This window comes from Pseudorca crassidens, chromosome 13 (assembly GCF_039906515.1).
Source record: "Pseudorca crassidens isolate mPseCra1 chromosome 13, mPseCra1.hap1, whole genome shotgun sequence".
Taxonomy (NCBI): Eukaryota; Metazoa; Chordata; class Mammalia; order Artiodactyla; family Delphinidae; genus Pseudorca; species Pseudorca crassidens.
This window is the reverse complement of record NC_090308.1, coordinates 6,287,538-6,314,360: the sequence shown is the minus strand read 5'-3', so window position 1 is coordinate 6,314,360 and position 26,823 is coordinate 6,287,538. Positions and strand designations below refer to the sequence as shown.

Below are 26,823 nucleotides of genomic sequence, written 5' to 3'. Positions count from 1 at the left end.
ATGTATTCATATAATATTATATGTATATATAAAGAATGTATATGTTTGTATAACTGAGTTGCTTTGCTGTACAGAAGAAGACAACATTGTAAATCAACTATACTTCAATTTAAAAAATTCACTAAATCAACCATTATAACTGAAACATAATTTGTAATATATTATCTCCATGAGACACTTCTTCCTTGTATGCAAACATAAAACTTGTTAACATACAAAACAAACAAATACACAAATGATTCTCCCTAAATCTTAGCAACTTACATTAAAGAAAGTTCCTCATATGACTACAGTTCCTCGGGAATATTATTATTCATTTATGTTCCATCATTTCATAGAGTGAATACCGACTTAAAATTTCTCAAAGTGCCAGGCCTGTCTGTACTTTGAAGACAATTATGTCAATGTCTCTAACTTCCTGTGTATGTCATACTCTTTTCCATATGGAAGAGGCTATCAATTTTATGTCTGCGTGAAGGAGAGGAATCACAGGACATTTCACCTGTTAAATCACATCTATTTTAAGGAAAGAAATATGATAAATACATTTTCTCTATAAAGAATGCTGTCTACCATTATTTCTCATTAATCAAATGTGATGTGTAACTTGCTAAAAAGCCCTATAGCATTTTCCTAACAATTATAGCTCCTAATCTGTATAACATACTGCTTCATTTTAAGCCAAAGGGACATTCTGGAAATCCATAAATACTACAGGGTATAAAGAGGGAAAAAATATAACTTGTACTATAACTTTTAGCCAGAGAAAACAGAAACAGAGAAAAGAGAAAAACAGGTAATGCTTTCCACATCTGAGTGATAAAACGTCTGCACAGAATTCCTACTGACTATATGGGAACAGTCAGGAAATCATTCTTTTAAAAATGAGTTTTAAGCAGAACAGTAATCTAGAAAAGCATCATAACACATTGCACCGCCTGGAGCAGCCCCACAGCGTGGCATGATGCCTTTAGAAAGCAGAGTTCGGTCCAATAGTGCTGTCTAGGGGAGAATGTGAGTGAAAGAGAGGGAGTGCTGTGCACATTTGTATCCACTCTACAACAGTCTACCATTGCCCCTGGTGCCCGGCATCTGCTCTGCACCCACAAATCTGGAATGAGGCTTCACGTGCCTGCCCTATGCAGCTACAAGCTTTGCATCCCAATTAAACCAACCCCACTGTCCTGGAAGAATAGCCCTGCTCAGTGACTGACAAACATTTAAGAATGTACGCATGTGAAACTAAGATGAAAATGAAAGAGACATTATTTATGTGAAAGGGCATTTAAAGATGAATAAGTTATGTGAGGTTGAGAAAGTATGCCCATTTAGAAATGGATGAGATTGTTGCTGAGGTATGGAAGACTAGTTGTGGAAATGCTAGGGCAAATCAAGTAGACATGTAACAGTTGTTATTTTACAATGGTCATAGAAAACTTGCTAATTAGTATTTATCAAAAGAAGTTTTCGAGTGGACAATCTTTTTTTTTTTTTTTTTTTTTTTTTTTGCCGTATGCGGGCCTCTCACTGTTGTGGCCTCTCCTGTTGCGGAGCCCAGGCTCCGGACGTGCAGGCTCAGCGGCCATGGCTCACGGGCCCAGCCGCTCCACGGCATGTGGGATCTTCCCGGACCGGGGCACGAACCCGTGTCCCCTGCATCAGCAGGCGGACTCCCAAACACTGCGCCACCGGGGAAGCCCTGTACTTTTTATATGTAGAGTGTGAATGCTATGCATGGGAACGCCCTAATTATTTGGTACTCTGGAATTTTGTTATACAACAAAAGAAATCTTAAAAAGTGACATCATTTGGAATTCAGAAATTGTATTTACACTGAAATGTTTATTACAGTGAAATATAGCAGAAAGGCTTGTAAGTTATAGAACAACATTAGACGCTTATGTGTCGTCTGAAGTTTTCCACCAAGTTTATGAAGACGGTGGAGGGATATTTCTACCACAAAAAAGTAACATTAATTTTTACAAATAATATTAGAAACTAAGTATTTTCTATGCAATATACTCCTATGCTGGGAATTCCAGATCTTTATGTCAAAGGTCCTGGAAAATCTATTGAGGGTATCATGTCAAAACTCAAAGTTGTCAAGTATTACTAATGATACCTCTACTGTGTCCTTATACAGAAATGGTGTTAGTTTGAATCTAGAGCCCAGAAATAGACCTAAACATACATGGGTATTTGATTTTGATGAACAAAGTCAACCAAGGGGAAAGGAATGAGTGCATATCCATATAGGTATGCATACCTAACACTGTAGTAAAATTAACATGAGCTGGATCCTAAATATAAATGGAAAAGCCACAACTATAAAACGTCTACGAGAAAACATAGGAGAATATTTTATGACTTGAGATTATGCAAAGGTTTCTTTGACAGACTCTAGCAATAACTATAAAAGAGTAATAAATTTAAAATGTCTCTTCAGCAAAAGATGATATACAGAAAATGAATTAACAACCTACAGACTGTCAGAAAATAGTCATAAAACATATATCTAACAAAGTACTGGCATCTAATATATATACGAAAGATTCTGGAAAGATATACCAAACAATCCAATTAAAAAATGAGCGGAAGAGTTCTCAGAGCTCCTGGTACGAGCTTCTTCCCTTGGGTGGATTCTTGGCTTTTCTCCCAGCATGGCCCCCAAACACCAGTCTTCACTTCCACCCCAAGCAAAGAACCCGAAGAAACCGAGAAGGACTCCTGCCTGCAGGCCAGAGGAAACGTCTGCTTCTCCGAACTTGCCGAAGGAAGAAAAAGAACAGCAAGAAGCAATTGAACACATTGATGACGTACAAAATGAAATAGACAGACTTAACGAACAAGCCAGTGAGGAGATTTTGAAAGTAGAACAGAAATATAACAAACTCCGCCAACCATTTTTTCAGAAGAGGTCGGAATCGTTCACCAAAACCCCACATTTTTGGGTAACAACATTTGTTAACCATCCACAAGTGTCTGCACTGCTTGAGGAGGAGGACGAAGAGGCGCTGCATTATTTGACAAGAGTCGAAGTGACAGAATTTGAAGATATTAAATCAGGTTACAGAATAGATGTTTATTTTGATGAAAACCCTTACTCTGAAAATAAAGTTCTCTCCAAAGAATTTCATCTGAATGAGAGTGGTGATCCATCTTCAAAGTCCACTGAAATCAAATGGAAATCCGGAAAGGATGTGACAAAACGTTCAAGTCAAACTCAGAATAAAGCCAGCAGGAAGAGACAGCATGAGGACCCAGAAAGCTTCTTCACCTGCTTTACTGGTCATTCTGATGCAGGTGCAGATGAGTTAGGAGAGGTCATCAAAGATGATATTTGGCCAAATCCATAACAGTACTACTTGGTTCTGGACACGGATGATGAGGAAAGGGAAGGAGAAGAAGATGATGATGATGATGAAGAGGAAGAAGGATTGGAAGATATTGATGAAGAAGGGGATGAGGCTGAAGGTGAAGAAGATGAAGATGATGATGAGGGGGAGGGAGGAGAGGAAGATGAAGGAGAAGATGACTAATGGAACACTGATGGATTCCCACCTTCCTCTGTTAATTTTCTCCAGTCCCTGGGAGCAAGTTGCAGTCTTTTTTTTTTTTTTTCTCCTCCTCCTCTTGTGCTCAGTCGCCCTGTTTTTGAGGTCTCTTTTCTCCTTTATACCATGGCTCACAACTTATTTTGGGGGGAAATACCTTGAGCAGAATTCAGTGGGAAAAGAATCTCTACCCCTTTCTGTTCCAAATTCATTTTTATCCCTTCCTGTCTCAACAAAAACTTTACGGAATCAACACCACCATGCTCTGTGGGAAAAAAGAAAAACCTTCTGCTCCCTTAGCTCTGCTGGAAGCTGGAGGGTGCTAGGTCCCTGTGTAGTAGTGCATAGAATTCTAGTTTTTCTCCTCCTTTCTCTGTATACTGGGCTCAGAGATTACACTGTGTCTCTATGTGAATATGGACAGTTAGCATTTACCAACATGCATCTGTCTACTTTCTCTTGTTTAAAAAAAGAAAAAAAAAACTTAAAAAAATGGGATCATAGAAGGTCAGCAAAGGGTGGGTTTGAGATGTTTGGGTGGGTTAAGTGGGCATTTCGACAACATGGCTTCTCCTTTGGCATGTTTAATTGTGATGTTTAACGGACATCCTTGCAGTTTAAGATGACACTTTTAAAATAAAAGTCTCCTAATGAAAAAAAAAAAAAAAATGAGCGGAAGACCGAAATAGACATTTCACCAAGGAAGACATACAGATGGACAAGAGGCACATGAAAAGACACTCAACATCACTAATTATTAGAGAAATGCAAATCAAAGCTACAATGAGGTTTCACCTCATGCCGGTCAGAATGGCCATTATCAAAACATCTAGAAACAATAAATGCTGGAAAGGGTGTGGTGAAAAGGGAACCCTCCTGCACTGTTGGTGGGAATGTAAATTGATACAGCTACTATGGAAAGCAGTATGGAGGTTCCTTAAAAACCTAAAAATAGAACTACCATATGACCCAGCAATCCCACTACTGGGCATATACCCTGAGAAAATCATAATTCAAAAAGAGACATGTACCACAAATGTTAATTGCAGCACTATTTACAATAGCCAGGACATGGAAGCAACCTAAGTGTCCATTGACAGATAAATGGATAAAGAAGATGTGGCACATATATACAATGGAATATTACTCAGCCATAAAAAGAAATGAAATTGAGTTATTTATAGTGAGGTGGATGGACTTAGAGTCTGTCATACAGAGTGAAGTAAGTCAGAAAGAGAAAAACAAATACTGTATGCTAATGCATATACATGGAATCTAAAAAAAAAAAAAAATGGTACTGATGAACCTAGTTGCAGGGCAGGAATACAGATGTAGACATAGAGAATGGACTTGAGGACATGGGGTGGGAGGGGGAAGCTGGGGCGAAGTGAGAGTAGCATTGACATATATACTATACCGAATGTAAAATAGTTAGCTAGTGGGAAACAGCAGCATAGCAAAGGGAGATCAGCTTGGTGCCTTGCGATGACTTAGAGGGGTGGGATAGGGGGGATGGGAGGGAGGCTCAAGAGGGAGGGGATATGGGGACATAGGTCTGCATATGGCTGATTCACTTTGGTGTACAACAGAAACTAACACAGTGTTGTGAAGCAATTATATTCCAATAAAGATCTATTAAAAAAATATATATATATACTTAAAAAAAGCAAATGATACACAAGTATTGAACTCTACATAGTGGTGTTCATTATGTAGCAATGTATTTAGAGATGACATGTAATCATGTCTCTAATTTACTTTAAAATGCCTCAAAACCAAGACAGATTGGTAAGTGATTAGAGATAGATAGATGGATATTTAGGTAACAAAGAAAGTACAATAAAATATTAATTGCAGAATCTAGGTCCTGTGTATATGAATGTTCACTGTACAATTCTTTCAACTTTTCTGTATATTTGAAAATTTTCAAAATATAATTTTGAAAAAAAATCCACACGTCCAGGAACCGCTGATCTACAGTACCAGGATTCAGTCATTATTCTCTGATAAATGACTTTCCCCCAGAAAGGAAATGCTTGTTCTCTTCCCTCTGGATCCCTCCACTGCACAGCTTCTCACACTCTCGTCCATTTCATCTCCAACCTTACTTCCTTGTTTCACAAGGAAAAGAAGCAGGCTTATTTTTCTGAAAGCAGATTAGGCTAAGGGGCACATTACACTTTACGGCAGCGATGCTAGTAATTTTCACTTCAAAGGACTGTTATTTGGATCCTGTTTGTTCAGTTTCCCAGTTTATCTCATAGCCTTGCCATTCTATTCAATTTGACTGAAATTAATACTGCTTTAGTTGGTCCTGCTTCACCATACCAAAATAAGACAGAATGGAACTAACAACAGACATTTTTATTCTACACAGAAATGTCTGATCACTTTAACATTATTATTTTAGGTACACTTAACCCTTAAAACCAAGTATCAGGTTTAGACTTGCAGATTTGATTCATGAAAGCCCTCAAATAGAGCTCAGACTGGACATGCAGGGACTGACCCTGATTTTCACTCTCCTTGGATCATTTTAATATTTTTTTAAATAAAAGAAAACAAATGACCAGCTTTACATCACTGTTATTTGCATCAGTGAATATCTACAACTGTTTCTCTTCTTAGAAATCCATTAAAATGCGCCATTTCTGATGTCGATCTTGCCCTCTGTAATGTACTCCTACTGGAACAGGAACAACGTCAACATCAACAATGTAAGCCATTTCTAACTTAACTAGTCTAGAGTTCGTAAGAAATAGTCAGCTTTCACTGGAACCAGACGCAGAACAAATCTGTGTGTGGAAAAAGTAGGTGTTAAAGTCCCCTTTGTCTTCAAAAGATTGGTTTTATATGATTTTAGTATGTAGTTTTGGTATGATTTAGTCTCGTATGATTTTAGCTAATAAAACTGTATGCTTCTTTCTGGAGCTGCACACATTTAGAAACTAGCTGGTTCGTTTCATTTGATATATACTTCACTGTGAATGACTGAGTAAATGAGGTCTTAAGACTTAGGGACTCAAATCTTTGCATATATGCAGAAGACTGAGTACTGTTAAATGCTGCTCAGGATGGCAAAGACTGAGGTTTAGTTGCATTGACAGCAAGTAAAATCTAGATCTTCAGAGAACTAAAGTCTATGTTTCAATAGGTTTAACAACTTCAGTTGAAAGCACATTTTAAAAATTGATACTCATAAAAAGCCCAGCAAAAAAGAAGCTATTTATAAATCAAGCCTCTGAAACAAGAATATAGAAACCCCCAAAATATCTTATATAATTATTCATTTTTTTAAAAAGGTGATTATGACAACATGCAGACACGAATAAGAAAAATACACTGAAGGGAAAAAATGCAATAACCCCAAAGAAACCTAAATATATTTTACGGAAAAGACTGTGCATAAAGACGAACAAGAGAAGTAATTAGCTTGTCTATCTGGGAGAAGAAAAAGGTTATTGTAGCTTTCTATGCATGGGAAGCTAGACCAAGTGTGAAGGGAGAACCTCACAGTGTGAATAGCTAAATATAACCTAGAAATCCCATCTCCTGGTACACTGCAGAGTTCCTTAAAAAAGGCTTCCGAATGTAAAGAGAGAGAGAGAGGGAAAAAAAAAAGAGGTTTAAGGATTATGAAACAGGGGAAGAAAGCCAAGTGGGACACCATGATGACTGAGGTGATGATTCTCTCCATAACAAGGAAGTGTGGCTGAGAGCCTAAGTGAGTTCCTTCTTAGTGTTTACAGAGGGAGATTAATTGTTCCCTAATCTGAACTCTACAATGTGCAGGTTGGAAATGCTTCTTCATGGAGTGTTCAATACCAAGGCCTCCCAACTAGACCAATGACTATGCTAAATGTCTATCCATCTTTTAGGGCAAAAAGGCAATCATCCAAGAGAGCTGAAAAGATGTGGGAAAAAAAATTGGGGAGTTATTGACCAAATGTACAACCCTCTCAATACAACTAGCCACTGTGTGAAAGAATGGGTTGGTACACATATTATTCTTAGGTATTAAAATGTTCTATAGGAAGACCAGGGTATTACAGTACAGTGCATCACTTTCAATAGTTTTGCCAAATATTTGGTGAAGAATAATCAACTGGGGCAACACATGGTTTTTCAAAGAAAGGCAAAACCCTCCAACAAGAAGTGTATTTCCTCATGAGTTAAGTTAATAGTGCTCTTCAACCATTTAATAAAATATTTATTGAGTACCTTGCATTGTTGTCAGTGTCAAGGTACAAGGGAAACAGCTGTAAATAGGAGACACACTCTGCTCTAGTAGGAGGAAACAGATCATCTCAACAAATTAACAAGACAATTTCAGCTAATCATAAATGATACCAAACTATAAAATATAAATAAGTGTTAAGAAGTAATTGAAGGAGATACTTTAAAACAGGTGACCAAAAACACTTCTCTGAGAAAGTGATATTGAAGTTGGTCACAGCGATGAAGAGGTGCTGCCCATTCCAAGGTCTGAGGGAAGGCATTTCAGGCAGGGTAGCTCATGCAGAGACCCCCGAGGAGGGAATGAGCTTCTGAGTTGGAAGAACAGAAGGAAGGACAGTTGCGGTTGGAACACAGCGAGCAAAGGAATGCTTGGTTATAAGATTTATTCATTCACATCTATTTCTAGCACTTACCAAGGGCCATAGTGTGTTCCAGATACTGACGGTATGGAAGTGAACAACACTGACCAAATCCTTTCCCACATGAAGCTGAGCTTCCAGTGGAGTCTCTGGTGGGATCAGAGAAGAGGACAAGGCTAGATCATAGGGGTTGGGGCTTCTGTGCCACAATACGAGTTTGAATATTTTGCCAAGTGACTGTGACAAACCCTTTTCTACCCCATGCCATATCCCCTTAGCACACATGATTCTACCACAGCTCTCAGGGACAAATGAAGGCAAGCTGTGAAAGTGAAAGGGTCTACTTGACAACATTAAAAAAGCTCATGTCTGGGGCCAAAAGGTCCACTTTGTGGAAAGCCAGGCCCTGGGATTAATTAAAAGTGTTGCTGATTACATAGGAACCTCTACTCTGGAGGAGTTGGTAACCCGTCTTTAGCAGAATTGCTCATACTACAGATAAGAATTTGCTTTTCTTGACATCAATGCCTCTGCCAGCTCCACTATTCAAGCACTCTCAGAATGCCTGCTTTACCAAAACGAGATCACATATGCCATTGCATGGAATCGAAGAACTCTTTTAATGGTGAAGGAAATGGAACAGTGGGAAGTAGGATGAAAGATTTCATTGATTCAATTCTATGCTGTATCACATGAAAGCAGCCAACCGAATAGGATGTTGGAAGGGTCTATCTAATACTTAGTTAAGGGACAGGCTGGGTATTCCTAAGATACTGTATATTCATTGAAGCAGTGACTGATACATGATGTTGTGTCACCAAAAACTAGAATAAAAAGGTCTGGGCAACAAGAGGTCAAAATGAAATTGTCCCCTCTCACCATGATTCCTAGTGACTGACTTAACAGAATTTATGCTTCTCATCCACTCGAGTCTTGGCACTGCTTATGAGAGGTCCTGGTTCCTGAGCTAGGATAGAGTAAGGACTCAACTGATCCTGAAGTTATGATAACTACCTGGTCATTTAGAGCTCTGCCTGCAGCAGGAAAAGAAATGAGTCACTATACTGGGAGAAATGATCAGCCCTGAGAATCATGAGAAACTAGGATTGCTACTACATAATGGCATCATGACAGAGTATATCTGGAACCTGGGGATTCATTGGGCATCTGTGGATGATTATATATGGTAGTAACAGTAAATACTCAACTGAAGGCTACCATAGTCTGTCAAGGGCTTGGACACTCAGGAATGGAGGCCTGAGTCATGCACCAAGTGAGAAAGCTTCCAGCTAAAGTGTTGGCTGAGGTTGAAGGAAATCTAGAATGGGGATGTTGAAGATTATTGATGAATATGAATTATGGCCTTAGTCCAGGTACAACAGTGGGGACTTCCATGCCTCCTATCTTAAATCTATTTTTGGGGATTGCAACAGGCTACTCCCTTGAAAACAATCAGTGACAAAGTGAACTTAATGTGGAGCCCAGGAGAACTGAGCAGTATAAGGGGTGGACTTCAGTAGATGCTCTTTTGTGCCCCATGCCATATCCCCATGGTCCAATTTATTTCAGTTTAGCTTGGTACACAGCTTTTGGCACACTCCCAGTATCCTATCTCAAGAGCCCCAGGGAATCTCAGAGCTTCCATGCTTAGGGCTTTCTCTGAAGCCACAGCCTGGCTGGAAGCATAGCCCCAAGAAGCCAAAAGCAATCTTTAACCAACAGAGTGTAGGGATTGGTAGATAAGTGCTCCAGCTTCCCATCTTTTGGAGGGACAATTCTGCAGGCATTTTCCATGGTTTCTCAGATTCCTGTTCAGATTGCGCCCCAACTGTCCAGTGCACTACAAGCTCAGCTACCCACTCTGTACTGGCTTTCCTTCCTTCCATATCTCACTTTCCCAGCTCCTCACTGTGATTCCCAGCATCACCTCCTGAATGAACCATTGGGACACTACGTTTCAGGCTCTGTTTTTAGAAAAATCAAACAAAGATAGTGTCTTAGGGGCTAGCATGCATATTGTTGACTTAAATATATATATATATACACACACACACACACACACACACACACACACACACACAATGTGAGAGCTGCGAGTTAAGTTTTATTTGGGGCAAAATAAGGACTGCAGCTCAGGAGACAGTGTTTCAGATAACTCTGAGAAACTGCTCCTAGGAGGCAAGGGGAGGGGCCACGTTACATAGAAGTTTTGCAACAAAGGACAGGTAATCGGAACTTCAAAAGATTATTGTTAATTAAAGAAAACCAGACATCTCAAGTTAAGGAATTTAGCACTTTTCTATCTATGGTAAGATGCAAGAGTCTTGGCTCACTGAAATCATTCCTTTGAATATGCACCTCAGCCATCTAGGGCCAGTATCTTGAAACATCCCGAGTTTCCTCAGGGCTCATCGCAGGGAGTGGCTGCAGTCTGATGGCTGCTAGATGGCAGGCATCCTTTTCAGTCCTGAGTTTCCTGGGCTTACATTGGAGGGGCTGCAATCATTGATGACTGTGACACCCTTTGTTTATTGATATGGCAGGAAATACTTCATTTCTCAATACATTAAACTGTATCACGAATGAGGAACCAAGCTGATGAGGTGGCCTACAGTGACATGTTAGGAAATTAAAGAAAATGTATGGCTAAGTTCTAGCATTGTTAAATGCAAGGTGCAGAATTTTGAGGATTCAAAGACAAAAATAAAAACTGCATATGTAAAACGAAGAGTCCAAAAGATCTGCTGTGAGGAAGGTAAGGGAATCTGAAAGTTCCCACAGAATATTCTCTGAAGAAACAGTCCCCCACCAATGAGCAACTTCAATCAAAGCAGCCATCAAAACTATAAGAAACAGTCAGAAGTGCTTTGGATATACAATTAAAAAAATTAACCTACTCTTACATGATACATTGGAGTGTTGACATTTGCAAAGCTTTTGTCAGCTATCACGCAAATGGACACTGGAGCTGCAACTAGAGCCTGGAGTTGACTCTTGGCCCAACAGGTACTTTCTGTGTGACCTTGGATGACCACTCTGTGCCTGGGTCTCTTTCATCTGTAAAAAACAGACTATTGAAAGAGCACCTTCATCGGAGTAAATGCTATTTCAATTTTGGCTATTGTTTTTATTATTGCTTGGCAAATACCAAGGAATATCGAATGGAACTAGTGACTGATTAGAAATTGAAACTGCAGGAAAATTAGAGATCTGGCAAGTTGACATGTACTGTATGAACTGAGAGAAAAAAATAATTTTCAGAAAATAATCAGCATCTTGAACAAGGTGAACTTCGACTTATTTCCCAATTCTGAAATAGAAAGCTAAGAGGGCATTTTATTTTTCCAAAACAAGTAAAATTAGGATAACTAAGATTAAGCATTTCATATAATAGTGAGAAATGTATGAAATCCATTTCTCCAAAGAGGTGGCAGGGACTTAACCAGCGTTTGTAAAATTCTGGGAAAGTAAGTCATGGAATACACTAAAGGGATGAGATCTACCAAGACTGAGCTTGGTAAAGGGTCTTAATGAGGCAAGTCACCAACGATGGTCCTTGTTGATTCTGCTCGTTGTCTTATTTAATTTTTCACGATTGTGCCATGAATAACTTCCTGAGATACAGAATGTATTTAAAGAAAGAGCATTAATAATAGTTTTTCATTTCAGATAGAAGGATCATTAAATAAAAAATGCATACTTTCACCAATTCAACAGACATTTGTTGAGATGTAATCAAAAATGAAAGGATGTCTTTGAAGACAAAATTGCTCAACGGTTAGGGGTAATCTGCTCTTGCTATTAGTAAAATTCAAGGGCCATTATAGGGAGAAGTAAAATTATAATATCAATCAGAAAATAAAATTTCTGATATTTTCAAAGGAACCAACAGAATAAAGAATAAAGTTGCATATCCTTTTTTTTCTCCAAAATCTTTATTCAACAGAAATTATAATAATAGGCTTCAAAGTAGAATCTAGGAGACACATTGTTACATTACTCTTGTTTCATTTATCAGTATCGTGATGCTATCAAGAAAGAAAATTGAAATAACCAGTGACGTTTACCAAAGAGGATGCTCGTTCCTGTCATCTCTATCAAATAATATCAAGGAATGATATAACTTCATCAGCTTTAATGGTCATATCTGTGAAGCTAAAGACAGTGTATAAATGGTTGACTTGTGGACAAAGAGAAAACATGAAATATCAAAATAGCTTGCTGGCTGGGTGTGACGCTCCAACTGGCAAGTTTCCTCATGGACTGGCCTTCTTCAATCAGCACCATATCCTACAGGTATTATCCTTGCTTCTTGTAATGATTATGTCAACTTTATAGTTGAAAGCACATGAAAAGATCTCATCCATGTGTCCCTCAAGAACCTGGAAGCACTGACCAGTCTGAGCATCCAGTTTCTAGTTGTTTTGTCAGAGCTGCCAGTGAGAAGACGGTTCCCTTGTGGGTTGAAAGAAATCTTTGAAATTTCACCTTCATGGCCTTCCAATTTGGTAATGCATTTTCTTGTGGCTGCACTGAAAACTCTTGCTGTTCCTGCTAGTGTTGGAACACTAACTCCTGCAGAGGCAGGGGGGCGGCTGTGGCTCACTGCCGGGACAAGGACATACGCACATCCTTATAAGACAAATTTCTTCCTCTCCCTATTTCTTCAAGTATGCTGACTTGAAAAATGGCTGCAAAAACTATTGACCCTTTCTATCAGCAAGTAACAATGCTTTATCATAGGTACAAGCTTAGAAAATGATTAGGTACAATTAAAGTTGAGTATTCCTACAAAATCCAAGACAGTGTATTGCTTTTTTTTTTTTTTAAGTTTTTTCTGCCTAGTGTTCCATCCCTAATAATAGAAGAACTAAATTTGGAGTTCACATTGGCTACTTGAAAATTTACTTGTAATCTTGCATTATGTATAGAACTTGCCCATGGTTTAAAAATAAAAGGGGAATAGGACATTTGCAAGGTAAACTCATCCATTTCATCCATTATTCTAATCTGTTTTACAAAAAAAGATCAAAGCACAATTTGGAGAACAAAATAAGTGACAGAAAAATTGCAGAAGTATGTCAATAACAGTGATGTTTCAGAGATCCAGGAGACTAGCAACTAATACGAACATGATCCTTCATCTCTCTAGATATTACATTATCACTATTCATGTTATTATAGATGATATGTATTTCTATTTTCTTGGAAGGTTCTTTTCTGGCCACCCAGATTCCTCAGTGCTATACCTCACTATACTAGTGAGAAGGTACACGAGGGTAAAGAACAGCTAAGTATTAGAAAGATAGGAGTCCTTAAAAAAAGGATGGAGGCAAAAAAATTTTGCCATATTTCCCTGTTTTGGTTTGTTGTTTTGGTCTGTTGTTTTTTTGGTGGGATTTCCTTGTTGCTGTTGATGATTTATTTTTGTTGTTTTGACTTGTTCCCTGCAGAGTTTGGGGTTATCTCAAAATCTTGTACAAAGAAGACAAGCATTCTTTCAAAGTGGTTGTCTTTTCTTCAAAGAACTTGCCTTTGAAACTAAGAGTGAGACCCCCAGGAAATGCCTCTGGACTTGAACAATGAGGAAGAGGCTGAAGGAGAAGGGTGACTTATTTACCTCTCCATGGCTGTCAAAATACTTAAAATAATGTATTTTCTGCAATTATGTGTCTCTGATGAATTTAAGGAGCCACTTTAACGGGTGGTTTGTTTGACAAGAAGACATTTCAGACAGTCAAAAGTAAGGTTTTATGAATTTTAGATTTTGATATTCATTAATATCCCCTCCCAAAGATTTCCTCATTCCCAAATTAATAATAAATGGGCCTACTTGCACCCAAAGAATTATAATAAAGAAATGAATGAATGAGTGAATGAATGGATGAGTAAAATTAAATGTTAAAAAACTTCCTTTCCATTTTGTTGACCTGATAATTCAGAATTTGGTAAAACCTCATCTGCTCAGATTCTGTAGTGTCTAAACTTAAATTTATAGATGAGAAAGAACACTGGCTTCAGAGTCAAAAAGCTAGGACAAAGGCCCAGTTTTGCCTAGTTTTTGGTTTGTTTTTCTTTAGCTAAAAGACTTTAGGTAAATCATTTAACATTTCTGTGCATCAATTTCTTCATCTGTTCCGTGAAACAGACCAGTTGATTTCTTAGTTCTCATTTTGTGTCAAGATTCTATAATTATAGACGATTAGGAAAGTCACCATTAAGTTTCATTTTACCAACTAGCTCAAGTTACTGTGATTCTATATGGCGATATCAAAAATATTTTAAGTTTTTTTTATAAAGAGCACATATTAATATTTTTTAAATTATCAACTTTTTACATAAGAAACCACGAGACTCCCCAAATATTCAGGCACAAACTGTAAATGTACAAACAATCTCTGATTTTCTTCTGTTTCATCATATCATAGATATGGTATAGCCGATGGGCATGGCCTCACTAGATGAAAGATACACAGTGATATTCTGGAGTAGGTGTTGGTTTAATATTTTTAATTTTAGATCTCTTCTCTAGACTAAAATTGTTCAGAGACATGAGGCCTTAACACATATGCCAGTTTCAATGACTCAGTTGTTATATCTGTATTTTCTTCCAGAAAAGTAGAAGTTCTGTGAAATTTCTACTAACTATTCCTTTTGATTTTCCATTTTCTATTAGGTAAAAGGTTCCAGCTGCTTCACCATTTTCACATTTTCGGTACCTAAGAGGACATGGGGGGAAATAGCAACAAAATAGGTGGGGATGGCATTCTGATACTAGAGTGCAGTTAAATGTGAGGGGAAAAAAAACAACTATCCAACGGGATGTCCTCCAGAAGGAAAATGATTTTATCACATGACTGCCTACCTCATTACAAAGTGAAATTCACCACTCTCCATTTCTGCGTGAGCCTTCATCTGCTGTACAGGAAAGCAATTCCATAGGTTTCCTATAACAGCTGTTACCATGAATCTATCAAATATTTAGTTTCCACTTTTTACCTCTCTTTCTCCCTGTCTCTATGTCCTTCTGAGGCAATGGCAAAAGAGAGATGAAAGATTCTGTTTCCTAACTCTTTCATTAGTTACTTATTTACACCTGCTATGGGGAAGAAGATTGTGGGAAATGTGAGAGCAATTCACCCACCAGTATTTTAAGATCCTGCCCGTAAATGGTGCTGCTACAGAAACACATCTTCCCATAGGTACTAATTAAAAAGCAATAAGTTCACTTGAGTAGCAGTTTTCTTCTATTTCTTTTCCTCTGTACTAGACGTGCTCCTTTTCACTTTAACTGGAACATTATCCCCGCTCAAAAACAAAACAAACAAAATACACTAAAGGAAGACTGGGAATAATGTTAGCTAACAATTTGGAAAGACATTTTCCCCCATTAAACCTACTGCACTGTTGGAAAACACTAGCGTATAGCAGGTTTCACATCCCTGAAATATTAGATGATAGGTATTTCTGAGGACAGACTACAGGAGCCTGTGACAAACTAGCTTGGCCTCTACCTCCATGGGCATTATGAAGCATTTCTAGATGCTGGTCAGAATTAAAGGTGGAAACGTTTTAGTGACACTACATCTGTGTTTATCACGTGACTTTACTTCCGGGTCACAAAGAGGGAAGGAAATTACAAATGGCACCTGGGCAGCAGAATGCTTTAGAATATAAGAGCCCTGAATGGTTGCCATGTGTTAAGATAAAATTTAGCACAAAGTTTATATTCAATACGTTTAATAAGGAAGGTTAAAAAAAACAGAAAGAAACTAGTCATAATAAGGAGGGACATAAGAAAATAACATTATTAATTCACTATTCAATTAATAAATTATTGAACATCTATGAAAGATTCAATGTTAGCTGCTGGAGGATTCAAAGATATATTGAGTATGTTTCCTTTAAGAGTTTACAAGGTCGTGACATCCAGACGGTAATTTTGAATGAAATGATTACCCCTTGCTGGTCTGGAGCTGGGAACATACAGGATGGTGCTATGAACTCCAAAGGAAATATCTCCAAGATTACATTACAACAACGGTCTATACCATGGTCGAGTGAGAAGAACCAAGTAGGGGTGTGAAGCAGCTGGGAGGAGGAGGATGGAAGAAACGGATGACCCAGGTGAAGATTTACTCAACCCTAATGCAACTTTCAGAGCAAATCGCCCTGGGAAACAGTCCACTGGGAAAAATTTCACTGCTAAGTCAACATAGACTAGCGATTCTTAACTAGAGGCTACAGTATAATATAGTGTAAATAAGATTTAAGAGTGTGGGAAAGAGGCTTACGACCGACCGACTGCCTGAGATCCTTCTTACTATTTAAGTGATGGGAGGCCCCGAACAAGTACCTCTCTGTGCTTTCCACTTCTCACCAGTAAAACAGGGAGATAACTGTATTTCTTGAAGGACTGAAGGAAGAATGTAACATACACAATGCTGAGGAAAGTGCCTGGTGTTCAGTAAGAGGGCAGTACCTTTTAGCTTTTGTCCTGTTCCTCCACACACGTCGTATCAGATTTCCTGAGCTCCTACCTCCAGTGTCCCTCACCCATTATTCTCCACCTCAGCCATGTTTCCATAACTAGCACGATTTATAACTTTACTGGTCCGCTAGACACAACGTTTACTCATTTTACCTACCTGTGTACTTGCTGGTTTTGTATTTGTCTTCCTTATAATATAAGCCCTATGAGGATACAGACTGGCCTATGTTTGGTGTCTGAAACATAGGTGCTCAATAAATATTTGTTAAACCATTACAAATGATGATGATGATGATGATGATGATAGCTTGCCATGACACAGCTCTTTTTTCGTGCTAGCCAGTATTCTCCAAAATTTAAATACAGTAGTATTCTTTATTCTTACAGCAACCCTAAGACACCTACCTCATAGATAGGTAACTTATTGTCCCCATTTTACAGATGAGTACAGGAAGGTTAGAAAACTTGCCCAAAGTCACATGGTAAGTAGCAGAACTGAGTGGTAAACTCAGCAGTCTGGCTCTCAAAATCTATTTTCTTAGTCATTAAGCTACCTAGCTCTAAATGATCAAATGACAGAAAAGAACAGGGTGCTGCCTGGGGGGCTGACCAGCTAGAGAGCAGAAATGACTCCCAGTTACCAAGAGATGGGAGAAAGGCAGATGTTAAGATATGTACATAAAAAATGAATGGCCTGCCAATTACCTGTCTGAATCTTGCTCCTTCATCCATTAGAGCCAGGTGGGTCCAAAGCCTGAATTCTGGACACAGACTGACTGTGTTTGAATTCTGGCTCTTAGTAGCAGTTCAACGCTATACAAGTTATTTATTCTTTTTGCTCCTCAGTTTCCTCACCTGGAAAATGGGGATTATGAAGTACGTACCTCATAGATTTGTGATGAGAACTAAGTGGGAGAACAGTGCTTGGGACAAATGGACCTCGTACAATTATCAATCTGAATGCTCTGGTCCTTTGGTCTAGTCTGTTAGTTACGGACTTTGCTTTCCAGACGTGTCAGGTTTCTATTCTTGGAAATTAATCCATGTCTGCACTCAGAAGCAGAAATATTGAAGGGGCAGAAATGAAGTGGATGCATGCAGTGAATGGGTAGCATGCTCAAGAAACTGAACTGGTTGAAGACAGCTAAGTGCAGAGCTGAGCTCTTGGCTGGGCTTTGATCCCCGATTGTAAGGTCTAAAGAGTAAGAAAGGGGGCATCATGGGCATGAAAGGTTCACCCAGGCCAGGGACTGAGCAGGAACACACAGAAGTGGACTGGCAGTGAGATCCAGGGTCTGGACACCGCAGATGCCAGGGGAGTGGATTGGTCTGAGGATGGGGGTGGGGTCTGGGGTGGGTGGGCAGCTAATATCTCCTCCTTTCTACGGGCCTGTTGTTTGCTGTTCTCTCTCAGGATCAACACAGGACATTGGACCTCCTCCTGCATCATGCTTTCTTTAATTCTAAACCCTCTATGTCCTAGGGTCCTTTACAACTCACCTCTAACAGGCCTATGCACAGGCCTTCCTGCAAATGTTGCCCCCAAACTTAGAACTCCCCTGTCCTCTGCCCCTAACATTGTGCGATCTATATCTCCCCATCAACCTCTAACTCTGGACCGTAACACCTTGTAGAAGACCTAAGGGATAAATTTTGCCACCATGGTTAATGTGGGGTACCTCACTGTTTTTAATAACTAAAGATTTGAAATGACAACTCCAGAAAGACTAATATAGCCTTCCCTGGCGGTAACCTTTGATATCAGTGGGCAGCCAAATGTATAGTAGGTCCTTGACATTTTGAAGTAGCTCTTTGGATGCAGCTTTAAAAAAATAAATAAAGACAACAATCTGATTAAATTGTTTAAATTGTTTAAATCTGATTAAATTGTTCTGACACAGAACACAGGGAAGTCTGGCCTATGAACACTGTTTTATTTTTACCAAGAATGTGTGAATTAGAAGCACCCATCTCCTCCCTCGTCCTCATCTTGCACTAATCAAGAGGGAAGGAAGGGCTGATAAACCCTCTGGGGGCAAACTGCTTGAGTTCAAATTCTGGTTCTGTCTCTGTCTGGCTGTAATTTGGGGGAAATTAGTTCCTTCATCAGTAAAACAGAAATACAATATTATCCTTTAGGGTTGTGAGAAACAAATGAGAAAATGAGTACAGAGTACTCGGCCAGGGTAAATGCCCAATAAGGGTTAGTTATTCTTAGCAGCATTAGTTATTCTCTTCACCATTATCAATCTATGAGATGGAGTCTACTATACTTAGCACTTGGAAATAAACCACATTTATAGATTTTTGTGTGTCATTTTTTTAAGCACCAACATATATCCTGCTCTATGCATAATGCTTATAATTTAGAGTAAATGTTATAGGGGAAGAGGGCAGTGAGAAATAAAATATAATGAGCAATCATTGAACAAATAAACTACATCTACTTTTTAAGTGCACTTTGCATACAGCTTAAAGTTAGAAATACTGAAGTTATATGATTTAAAATATGCTTGAGAAAGGAGATGGGCTGCCCAAAATGATGCTTTTATTTTAAGAAATACTTTCACATATGGAAAATCGGTATCTTTGTATTTACTGATGCAGAGCTGCTTTTACACTTTGATCCCTTCCCATCAGCATACAGAAAATAACATTTATTTACACATTAAATAAGAGTTAGCCGAATGGCAAGTGCCTGGCCTCACCTCTATCCACACAAACTCATACCTATGAGCATCTTACCTTCGGGTCTGGGCGCACACCTAAATAGTAACTTGTTTTTAAAATCCATGGATTCAATATTCTATTTTACTTAACCTGGGTTTTCCTCATTCTAGACACCTTAAGTCTGGTATTAAAACACAGCTCTTCCCATAATATGAAACTCATGGTATTTTAAAGGTATCTGACTTCTCAGGTTAGCATATGCTTTATGTCATCATTTACCCAGATCACTATGAGCTTTCCTTCACATCAGAGTTCTGATCAATTCTGTATCCTTGTTCAAAGCATATTTCTTATTTTTCACCTCTAGTTGGGTGTTCATTCCCTTGTTCTTTGTTCTTGTTCATTTCACACACAACTAGTCCCATCATATGAAACACATCCTTATCCAATCTGTTATGTTTCACAAATGAATCGTCCAAACAGAAAGTCATTGTGTCCTTCCAAGTTCAGAAATGTTAACTGCAGGCACTTGAAGCTAAATTAAAGGCTAATCATTGTCTAACATTTTGGACCATTTCAGATACAAAACAAAACTGTGATAGAGCTGGAGAGGTGCTGAGAGTCTGAGGATAACTCAGAAGTTATATAACTTCTTGAGGCGTATTTCTCTACCCATGAGGCTCTAAGCTCTCTACTGAAGAGACAAGGGAGACTTCACAGGATGTTGATTTCAAACTCAATTATTCTTCAGCCCACGAGGGTATTAATCAGAGCTATAGTTTCAAGGAACAGAAACCATCTCTGGCTATGTTATGTCACGTGGGAAATTACGTTGGTGCAATGGTAGCCTTTAAGTCTACCTCCAGGCAAGTTATCCCAGAGGCCACAGAGAAGACTCTCAGACCAAATTAAAATGCTTGAATCACATGGTTTTAAAAATCAATTTAAAACATAGTTTGAGAAGCAAAGGGAAAGATATAAACACACACACACACACACACACACACACACACACACACACACACGTTTAGGATAGGATACAGACAGGATGGGACCCACAGGCAGAAGGTGCCCTGGGCCAAAGACACACACTTGCTCTATCAGAGAGACAAGGGCAAGGTACATCTGAATACAGATTTAGCCTGTTAATTAGCCTGATGAACAACCATGGATTGTGTGTTTTCTGGGCAGGGGAAACATGGGTCCAGAGTGGACATCACCAATGGGTGACCAATTTAGACTTCCTGACGATTAAGTGTTGATGTCTATTTAGTGCTTCTGAATATTTAGTGCCTCATATTTTTTTGTCTCACATATATTTAGGACCCAGATGCCTCATAAATATTGGGTATCTCCTGGTCCTTCCACCCCTCTCCATGTTGAACACACGCATGCTCCACTTGCTAACGGCACATTATGTACTCGACACATGCCGTGAATTCCGTCTTCTAGTTGCTTAAAACCCCCTAAAAGTTTTTGCCTATGTTCTACAAACTTATTTATGTAATAGAATTGAATACCCAGAAAAGCAGCTGTCAATTGCTCGCTGCATAAAGGAAACACAGTGAAAGGATGTTGAGAATCCAGGGAATCTCTGAGAAACTGGAGAACAGGGAACACAGAAGACTAGGCAGTAAGAACCAAGGGAAAAGTCATGCTTCAGAAGGAGTCTGGTATCTTTACCAATGCCACTGCAGAGGCAAAAAACGTCAGTGTCCCCATGTTGCCGTATCAATCACTGAAGATTCAAGTTCCAGGAGTGACCTTTAAACAACAGAGCCCCAGTTTCATTCCTGCTCATGGATGTACCAACGCTGAGAGGAGAAGAATTCTGGTGCAGCGGATTCCACAATGGGGGATGGCCAGGGCCTCTCAAGGTTACATAAACCAGATCATTTTCAAAGGGAGATGTAGACACCAGACAAATGATAAATGTCCCAAACAGAGAGCACTTAACCGTGATTCCTGTTTAATATCTCATAGAGGCTAATGACTTAAAAACCATCTACATGCTGATGAATTGAAATTTATCTCAGTTTATATCATATGTATCAGCCAACCGAACATTTATTAGGCTTCTGTAAAGTAAATATTCACAGCATTTTCAATTCCCCACACACAAAGAAATCTGCTATTCTTCCAGTCTTCCTAATCCTAGTAAGTGACACAACTATCTACTCACTCAGGCAAAAATAAGTAATTAAATACATAACAAAACTATGCATCTTCGGCATCATGTTTATATCTCTCTTTCTCTCATATCCCACATCAAGCCCTTGGGCAAATCTTAATCACTCTACTTCAAAACATATCCCATAACCAAGTTCTCCCGCCCTATCTAATGCTGCACTCCCATCACACTCTTTCCCTTTCCTTTTATCAAGCATTTACCTGAACCACTTATTGCTGTTATCCATTATATATCTTTTGGTTTATTTTCTATATTCCCCACGTAATAATTTAAAAGCCATGAGAACAGGTGGTTTTGTTTATTGTCTTTTTTTTAAAATCTATTATAGCCCTGGCAACTAGAAAGGCACATAGTAGATGCTTCATAAAATGTGTTGTGTGAATATAGGATATAGTTTTACAATTACATTGTATCTATTGTAAAACAATGCCTTGGCAATCATAGGTTAAAAAAAAAAAAAATCAAACTAAAGAACATTAGCCTCACAGTCTATGGTTGTGGAAAACACTTCCATGTAGGTGTATTCAATGGGATTGGGATTGGTGGATTTTTTCCAAGTACAGTTCAGCATACAGGCAACCCATGACCTGCAGAGACCCAAGGCAACTGGGCATCTAGGACTTAAGCTCATCAGTTGGGATAGAGTGGAGATGAAGGGTCAGGGTGGTAGGCCTCTGGTCCACCGTGCCATGCTGCTATAATAGCAAAACTGGCCCCTCACCTCTGCTTACTTATACCTGGGAAGGAACTGGCGCTTCTCCAATCATAACTTCCCCAAGGACTGGGGTCTGATATCCAGTCTCACTAAATAGCTATGCTGCCCTAGCTCCATGAATTGTCCCCAATAAAGGATGTTCCAGAAGCCAAGCTGCATGTGCTGTCTCTCATTCACCCTTTACTGACAGGTATCTGCTGAATCTTTAAATGTAGAGATAGGTTATAGGTGTTACACTATTCTATAAGTAGTTGTAGGAAGGCTCCTCCTGGAACGTGGCAGTTAGAACACATCTTTGCCACTGTTACTTCTCAATTAAATATCCAACTCTTATCTTCTGAGCAGAGGAGCGGCTGCAGCGAAGAGAGCCTGGGGTATGTGACAAAGCCTTTAAGTACTGAAAAGATTCCAAGGGAGGGGCCAGCTATTATTTTGGAGGGAGTTGGAATGGGCGAATCATATTAAAACTCAAGCCAAAGAATAAATGCCCATGAAAAGCCAAGAAAAGTATGCAAGATGAGTCAGTTGAGGCTAGGCTTGCCTTTTCACAAACCAAAAGATACTATGAAGTCTCTGTGCTCAAAATAGTATGAAGGGCCATGCATTTGCATAGGTAATACCAAGTAAGAGAAAGACTATAAATCAATCTTCTTATATATGGGACTTTATTATGACAAAGGTAATATTTCTATACAATGGGAAAAATGATTATTTAATAAATAGTAATATCATAGAAAACCACCCATTCAAAAGAAATAAACTCGGGCCCTTTTATCATACCACATGCAAGGAGAAATTTCAGACCAACTAAAAGTTTTAAATGTAGTCAATTAAAAAAATAGGAGATGCTTGTAAAATATACAGGTTTAGGATAATTTTCTATCCAAAAATAGGAAAAAATATAGAAATATGTGACTATGTGAAAAATATTTCAGTGAGTTTAACAAAGGACACCATAAATAAAAACAATAGAAAACAAAAACTGATAGATTAGAAAATATATATGCAACCTGTATAGTAGATAAAAGGTTACTATGCCATATAAAGACATACATATATATGACTTACGGTGTCATTAAAAAACTACAGAGGAGCATATTTAAACATTCAATAAACAGATAAAATGAAAATTAAATTATAAGAATATTTCATTTAGGTTAATAAGACTGGGAACATAAATAATGAAAATTTTCTTAGGGGAATAAGTGCACTCAAATATGGCAAATGTGCAGTGTTACAGCTTTTTTTCTTTTTTTTTTTTAATACAATCTTGCAACATTTATTCAGATTGAAAATACACATCTCCTTCAACCTAGAGATCCATCTTTTTGGAATCAGCTATTTAAAAATACCAGAACTTAAGGATATAAGTATAAGGATACACATTATACACACACACACACACACACACACACACACATACATAAATACATGCACACACACACATTCCTATTCATTGCATCATAGTAGTTTCACTCTCTCTCATTCCCTTCCTCACACACACCATCTGGAAATGAAATATATACTATCAATAGACCAATAGGGAAATGCTTATAGCATTACAGAATTATGCCACCATTATAGTAAAGCATAGATTATTATGCAACTATAAAAAATACAGAGAACTATAAAAAATAACTTTGAGTGGATTGATATCAATTGTTGTCAAATGAGAGAAACATGCATCTGCATGTGAGAATATGAATGCATTCAAAGATTCAAAGATTCCAGTAGGGACAGTCACTAAAATGTTAGCGATGATTAGATCCATGTTTTATGCCTCATACTTTTCCACATCCTTCAAGTGTTATACAATGAGAATTGCATCATTTATATAATGAAAATTAATAAAGCTACTTGCAATACTAAGAGGCACTGGTGTAACTATACCTTATTTTTCTTATTTAAAAATATATTTCAAAATAACGTACTGCTTCCATCAGCTGCTAGTCAAAGAAAAAAGAAAAAATTACTTACAGACCATTATTTAAAAGAACTTTGATATAATTTAGCAAAACTGAAAGCAAGGCACACATTCTCTTTGTGCCTTCCAACTATTCCAAGAAAGAACAAAGAAGACAGAACTTTGGCTGTACATTTAATAAAGAAAACAAATTAAAGGAGAGTGCTCTGCATTGGGACATTTGAATCTCAGTGGCAGCTGCCAAATTAAAAAAATACATAAAGTGCCATAGATCGTGGAGCAGCAGCGTCCCTCTGCATCAGCTCCACAGGCCTGCAGCCGTCCTCACTGCTGCCCACGCTGTGGGTGTCCTTCATTTCTCTTTGAATGTGACCAGGCCTCTTGAATGAGAACACTAGGTGGCATGCCTGCCAAGCTCTGAAACGCCATTAAACACCAGGAGGAAATGCCATTATGATGCTATTTGAAGATCCTGTTTTCCCCCTCTAGGCTAAGGAGGCATTCTCTAACACACACTGCCTCTGAGTCTCTCTACCAAGATCAAAAAGTGTCTGTGAGGCCACTAGGAAGTAAGGACTCTTAGAAATAGAGATGCCTGGGAAAGAACATGTAAGCTGATTCTCCTTGTGGGTCACCTGCAAACTGGTGATTGTGAATTCTCAAACCCTCACTGCAGAGAGGAATTTCATAAAAAGAATTCTATTTCTGTTAAACCGATTTTAGCAGGTGAGTGTCTCCCAGCATGGCTAATTCTATGGGAAAGATGATAACTGGTCACCCCTGAAAGTAGCTGTCCTCATGTGTCTGGGCTGCTTGCTCAGCAGCAATTTTAGACCTGACTCTGGGGAATGCCCAAGTGACAAGCAAGGACTCACATCAGCCCCCATCACTGGCTGTGTTCCTGTGGGCTGAGCAGGTATCACATGTGACTTCGCTAAAATTTGGAGGAACTTAATATTCCTCAAGTTCTACTCTCAGCCTGCTTATTAGAAGACTAATTTGGCTGTTTATAATCAGAACATTGTCAAGTTCTGTCAAAGTACTGCATGTGGATACGGCTATGTCTTCAAAAGGACCTACATAATCCTTCAATAACCAGTATTATGAGAAAAGAAATGAGTCAACGCTCAGGTTTTGGGGCCTCACTGGGGTGAAAGTGTCAGCCTCTGATCAAGAAGCTTTTTTTTTTTTTTTTTGAGTTACCAAATGTAGCATTTACTTACAAGGAATATACTGTGAATAGCTTTTCAGTTTTCATTGTATCTGGGTGTTTGGTTTCACTGAGCTGCATAATCTCTTCCTCTTCTGTCTTAAATGCAGTTTGAAAACTCAGCCTGCAGTTCAGTGGTGCCTGATTGGATGACATACGTTTTCTATTTGAATCCGTATTCTCTGCCAGCCAGGCTTTTTAGCAGCCTAGACCAATGTTTTCTTCATCTTTAGTCTTTGGCCCAAACTATGCCATGCCTTCCCCAGGACACCTTCTCCTTGCATGCCTTTGCCATGACAGATGGAGCCCATCCACCAGGCTTTGAACACCAAGGTTTGGACAGGTAGCTCTCCTGACCACGAGTGTCCAGCACCCCAGCCCGAGGGCCTTCCCCTCCAGCCTGCTGCTGAGCTCTGGTGCAGTATCCACCCGCTGATCACACTGTAAGTGTTCTTGCTAGAAAAAGCCAATCTTGCTGATAGAAGTCAGAAGACTGGGTGCCTTAGGGGGTGTGAATAATTGAGTAGCAGTCAGCATGAGAGAACTTTCTGGAAAAGGTCTAAAACTGTATCTAGATGGGAGTTATACTAGTGAATAAGTAAAGATGTCACTGAAGATGTATGCCTCTGATTTTATATGAACTACAAGCACAGATAGTATCACCTGCCAAAGTCTATCATTATTTGCCCATTCGGCTCATCTCCACGGTTGCCATTGTCTCAATTTACTGATTTAACACATGCAGGAAGCATGCTCTCCTTTGCAGAGCTTTTGACATCGTAAACAACCTCAATGTAGCAAACAGATATAGCCCCTGAGGGGAACTAATGGCTTTGCATTTAACGTTTGCTCCCCTCTTTCTTCCTTTTTTTTCAGCAAGATAATTTCAGTAAGGAGATAGTTCTCTTTGTCATATTATTGCTATGTGTGTGTGTGTGTGTGTGTGTGTGTGTGTGTGTTTGTGTGTGTGTGTTTAGCAAAGCCTATTTCGTAGGATGCACATTGGATGCCACAGCTGGAAGCCTTTGTGTTACATGTGAGATTCATTGCAACGGCATATTTGAAGTGATTTTTCTTTATTGTGATTCTCTGTGAATTTGTGATTCTCTGTGGCTGTACTGAGAAAGTGACGGGAGAGGAGGACTGTTACTATGATCAGCATGTTTTCCCCAAATAAATATTTTCACTTTTGAAAGTTATCAGAGGTCTTGAAGGTAACATAAACATATAGTCACACACCACAAACCTTATTTAAATGCCACCAAATAAAATGGTTAGCCCCAAAACAGGCTTGAGAAAAGACCTGTGCACTATAATAATCAGACAATCCTAAATGAATATTTTCCTCCTTTTTTAATCTTTTCCCCTTCCCCACACTAACCAGATTGATATGTGGTATTTTTAATTTGTTCCAATCAACTAGTTTTCAAAATTTATAGCAGGAAACTAACTTGACCAACATATTAGTAG

General features: G+C 38.8%; 1 protein-coding gene and 1 pseudogene across 17 annotated transcripts in view; one reads left to right on the top strand and one right to left on the bottom strand.

The window, feature by feature from the left end:
• LOC137204361 (E3 ubiquitin-protein ligase parkin) overlaps nucleotides 1-26,823 on the bottom strand; it is a 1,432,750-nt gene that overhangs the window by 879,012 nt on the left and 526,915 nt on the right. The window lies entirely within an intron of this gene.
• On the top strand, nucleotides 2,646-3,684 carry LOC137204359 (protein SET-like; annotated as a pseudogene).